Source organism: Rhododendron vialii, chromosome 12a (genome assembly GCF_030253575.1).
Source record: "Rhododendron vialii isolate Sample 1 chromosome 12a, ASM3025357v1".
In the NCBI taxonomy this organism is placed as follows: Eukaryota; Viridiplantae; Streptophyta; class Magnoliopsida; order Ericales; family Ericaceae; genus Rhododendron; species Rhododendron vialii.
The window spans coordinates 15,873,743-15,879,209 of record NC_080568.1 but is presented as its reverse complement, the minus strand read 5'-3'; the positions used below and the strand labels follow the sequence as shown (position 1 = coordinate 15,879,209).

General features: G+C 44.1%; 1 non-coding gene across 1 annotated transcript; it reads left to right on the top strand.

Moving 5' to 3' along the window:
- Window positions 1–762: 762 nt before the first annotated feature.
- LOC131312238 (small nucleolar RNA R71) lies at window positions 763–869 on the top strand. The gene has a single exon (XR_009195806.1). It is a non-coding gene; the product is annotated as a small nucleolar RNA R71 (small nucleolar RNA).
- Window positions 870–5,467: the final 4,598 nt, after the last annotated feature.

The window sequence follows — 5,467 nt, the reverse complement described above, 5'->3', positions numbered from 1 at the left end:
CTCTCTTTTATTGCGCAATGTCATGACTACCTTAGCGTCAACAAGGGGTGCTTCGTGAGCCACAAACTGCCCTTTAGGGGGCTAGACAGGCTAATTGGGCAACCTACCTTCTTCCCTACGACTAAGTGCATTGGCTATTTGACCCACTTGGGTCTCTAACCTCGCGATGGACTGTGTGTTGGAGCGCACTTGCTATTGGGTGTCATTTAGTCTATCAAGTGCTTGCAGCACCTTTTCCTCAAAGGATGGGTCCCTCGAGAATTGGGAAGGTGCTTGCTGGAAGTTCTTTGAGCGATAGGCCACGGGATTGAACTGAGTGTTGAATGGCCTGGGCTGCTGTGCAGCGTTAACTTGTTCCTGCACAAAAATGGGAAATTGTGGGGCCGCAGGACAATCAGCAATGAAATGGGCCGGGCTAGCACATAAAGAACATGCCTCCTGATAAGGTGGAGGCTGTGAGGGGCCGATCCCATGCAAAAAAGCTTTTCAACCTTTTCAGTCAATATTTCTACCTTAGAATGGAGGTCATGAGATGGTTTAATCTCATACATACCTCGTGGTTTATCAGAACCAGTAGTGACTGACTTACCTCTCCTATCAAAAGAAACATTTTGTAGGGACCCTTCACTCATAGTTTCGAACAATTGTCAGGCTTCCTCTTCATTCTTAACCATCACAGAGCCTCCACATGAGGCATCAACCATCACACGATGCGGCAGAAGTAGCCCGGAATAAAAACTCTGTACTAATTGCCACTTAGGTATGTCATGGTGCAGACACTTACGAATGAGATCCCCATATCTCTCCCAAGCCTCATAGAACTGTTCATTCTTAGCCTGTTGGAAAATGGTAATCTCTTGCCGAAGTCTGAGTGTTTTTTCTATGGGGAAGAATTTCTTAAGGAATGCTGCACTCATTTGCGCCCAAGATGTTATAGAATTAGTTGGCAAAGTACTAAGCCAATGTTTGGCGTTCCCTATCAAAGTGAATTGAAACAAAATCAATCTTAATGCATCCATCAGAAAGTTATGAATTAAAAGCGTGGAACTGAGGGCTTCAAATTCAGTGATGTGTTGATATGGATTCTCTTAAGATTGCCCTTGAAACTTAGGGAGCATTTGGAGTGTACCAGGATTAATCTCATAGTTGTTAGTTGTGATCATGGGTAGTCGCACACAAGATGGTGTAGTGTAAGCCATGGGGGCGAAGTGTGAGTTGAGAGGGAGGGGGTCTGGTATCACAACTCTCCTCTCTCCATTAGGATCATCATCTGCCATTGTGACGAAGTCGGTCTTTCTGTTACCCCTACGTCTCTTTTCCAAGTCAAAATTGAGTGGAATAAGTTCGGGTTTCAAAGACCAACGACCAAGCAAGCAAGACCAATACCCCTCGATTGAAAAACAGGGTACTCCAGACACAAACACTAATTTACCAAAAAAAAACGTAAAACTCACAGTGGGTCAACGAAATCGCTTTATATCACGACACCGCAGCTCCACAATAATTTTTGCTCGTTTTGTCACCTCATAACCTGTTGCTAAGAGTACCAAAACTAAAAAGCAAAATTAAAATAAATAACAATGAACTAAAATAAAAACTAATCGAATTAATGCAACTGTGCAAATTGTCCCCGGCAACGGCGCCAAAATTTGACCATGTCGTTCCGAGTAAAAAACATATTTATAAAAACTAAGAATTAACAACTACTTAGAGAATATCGGCTAAGTCCAAGTATCGATCCACGGGGATAAATTGGCTGAGTTACTATAAATTTGACTAACTTTTAGATTACTTCGAAAAGAAAGAGTTTGATTGATTGGTTTAATTGTTTTAATTGTTTTAAGAAACTAATTAAACTAAAGAGCAATTAATTAATTAAAAGGGTTTGGAAACGATGGGAGAAAAGTCTAAGGTTTAGAATCCACCCCAACCGCATAACCGTGTATTGCATAGACTGGATTAACACTCGAATCGCAAATTACTATCAGTAGGGCTTGCAATCCCTATCGATAGTGGCTAAGTAAATTTCTTCAATCCGTTGACCGGCATGGACTATCCCACAGCACGGACCGTCTCACTAGCGCGGTCTAGCCGCCTAACGGCACGATCTGTCTCACGAGCATAACCCATCTCAGTCACCTAGATTGAGAACAATGATAACCATTATGTGAACGGTATTTGAAAACCTAGGAAACAAATACTCAACTGATAAAAAGAATTAAAACCATTCCATTGATATCATAGAAGGGAGTTCTTGAACACATAATCCGATTCGAATAAAAACCCTAATATATGCAAATACAAAGTTACTTGACACGGAGCTTCATCTTTCCCCTAGAGAATGAAATTAGCCGGCCATCGAAACCGGGGTCTTGCTTTGTTTCTGTGATGTCCTCTTCTCCGTCCAACTGTAGGTGGACAAATTCAAGTAGTGCTCTGAATAGCACTGGAATGCAATGACTTCACGTGCCTCTTGACCGGAACCCTAATTTGTCAATGAAACCCTTGTCTTGCAAAACAAACAAGGAGTGAGTGCACCTTTGCCTCTCGTGGCAAAGGCCCTCCGATGCCTCTGTTAGTATTTCATACTAAAGAAACCCTAATTATCAGTAGGAGAATATCGAATAATACAATGTATTGCGTACCTTTTACCTCTAGGTTTACTCTGTTTATATAGACATTCGTATGCTTGGCGCCCAAGCATCCCTATTGCCATAGGATTCCCAACTCGTATAGGAAACCCAGGACATCAAGGATTCTCGTTTCCTTTATCAGCTCATTAAAAGAGTCCTCTTTGGATCTTTTTCCATAATGAGCTGAACATCCCATTCTCATTGGGTATCTTTACTAGATCCTATATTCCCGGGATCTTATTCCTTTACGGGACATGACTACTCTGGAATCTTCCAGAGTATTTCCTATGCTCCTATTCTTGATTGGAGCTCTTTCTTTGCTCGACCATCTCATGGCCGAACAGACGGCTTGGACCATTGACTTCTCATGTCACTGGTCCATATTGCCGAACACTTGTTTAGCACGATGACTGTCCTGTCTATATTCAAACTATGGTCCCACATACCATTTGCATTGCTTTTAACCCGTGATCCCCGTATCACGTGCTTCGTTCTTGCTTCATCTGTTCGGCTGTTTTATAACCGAACAGTCTGCTTCGGACCAGCTACTTCACATGTAACTTGGTCCGATGTAATTGGAATGTCTCTAACTGTCGAACAGTCAGTTTATAGCCATGACTTCTCATATTATTGGCCCTTAATTTGCCGAACAAACAGCATGGATCAATGACTTCCCATATCATTGGTCCATATCGCTGTTCACCAAACTGCCCGGCGGTAAGTCCAGTCATACTTACCACGTGCTCCCGAATATCACGTGTTCGGCAACAAAATGTATGTTCACGGGAATACCTCCTTACAATTGCTCCCCAGCATCTATTTACCACTGTTCGGGGGCAATATATGACGCTTTAGAAACAGAATTTTATTTAGACCAGACTCTTCTGATCCCATACAGTCATAATTTCAATATTTCATTGACGCCCTTTGGCGCCTTCGTCATTATACCATTTCGGGGCAATGACTCCATGTGGCACGTTTTCGTATGCCAATCATTAATTTCGAACTGACGTTTTTTGAAACGGCGTCAGAACGGTCTTTGCTTTCCGTTACTTTAACCTATAATGGCGTGAGAGGAGACGTTTCGTCTCCGTCACTCGCCTTTATACCCCTGAAAGGGCTCCTTTTGGATTTTCACCCAAAAAACTCAAACTTTCAGTCTTTCTCTCTCTAAGCCTTCCGCCATCGCCGCCGTCTGCAAATTCGATTGCATTCCAGGGAATCGTCACAGTATTCTTGTAAGATCCTCGTTCTTACTCCATTTCTTCTACTTAGGTTTCCATCTGAGATCTCATTTCTCAGATTTGTGGGTTGTTTCTAGGGTTTCAGTTCGTACCCATTTCCAGTTTTTCTTCGTTTTTGAGTATACCCATGGCGGATGATAATGATAACCCTCCTAGACCCAGTAAGTTTAGGAAACTCTGCGATACCCCTGCTGCCATGGCGGCATTTAGGTCGGAATATGTCATTCCAGATAACGTAGGACTCGAACTCGCCCCTCTAGGAGCAGATAGGGATGGTGGCTCTTGGGATAGAATGTGTATCCCTATTGTGGCCATCGTCGAAGGTGGAGTCTGATTTCCCCTTCACCCATTACTCCGCCAGATCCTAAACTGGTATCGTCTCACCCCCATGCAAGTATCAACAAACGTCTTTAGGCTGATAATGGGTGTAATAGCTTTGAATAGGATTCTGGGGACCCAGTTAGGAATTTGGGATATTCAGTGGTGGTACAGTATTGTACTAAACCCTGAATATAACACTTATTACTTCAAAGTTAGAAGGGCCGAGAAGCGTCTTGTGCTAAACCTGCCAGACTCTGCTCGGGATCACGAGATCGATTTCCTGTACGTCACTGGAGCCTTTGAGCCACTAGGAGAGGATGGTCAGGTGGTGGGTCTCCACTGCCCCCATATATGGGGATACCCACGTATGCTCTTTATTTTTTTTATCTTTGCAATTTGTTCATTTACTGCTTTCTCGTAGCTTTCTATGTGTCTAATTTTGGTTTTATAACTTCGATCTTGCAGCTGAAAACGTTAACAAACGTCCTAGACGTGAGCCGAGCTACGTCTGAACAGAGGACATTAACAGGATCCTAAAATACACCGGAGAACCAGGTACCCGAACAGCTGGTCGGGGTCGAGACGCTGATATACTGTTGGGATACGACCCTTCATACAGAGGGGTCATTGACAGAAGACTTGCCCATCCCAGCACCAGTACTGCTTCTACCTCCACATCAACTGCTCCTCAACAACATATTTCAAGACTTCAAGCTGGTGTTACTGTTGCTGGTCAACCTGGTGAAGTTCCCATTTTGGAAGGCGTGCCGCTTCCTCGTTTAAGACTTAGAAGATCTACACGTGGACCAGTTTCTGAACAGCAACAACCCGAACAACTGGTTTTAAATCGTGATACCAGCCAGTCTTCCTCCTCTGGTTATCCTCGATCACCTTGTGATCCAGGTACAATGACCCGTCAACCTCTTAACCTGAGCTCTCTACTCACTATCTCCACACGGGGACGAGGTGCTACCAGCAGGGTAGCATCAACTGGCGCCCCGCCCCCACAATCACGTCGCAATAGGGGGGATCAGCAAGATCATCATCTTCTCCTCAGGAAGAGGATGGTTCCCTTGATGCTGCTAACGCTCATCGGGACAAACGGCCTAGGTCTGAGGACCCTGCTGGTTCTGTTTCACAAGCTGATACAGAAACCCATCTCCCTGTGTCACCAACTGCCCAAGTACTTCCCCAAACATGGACTCCTCCATTCACTAGGGGAGACCGTCCTGTTCATGTTGGGGACAGTGCTAGTTCATCAGAAACAGC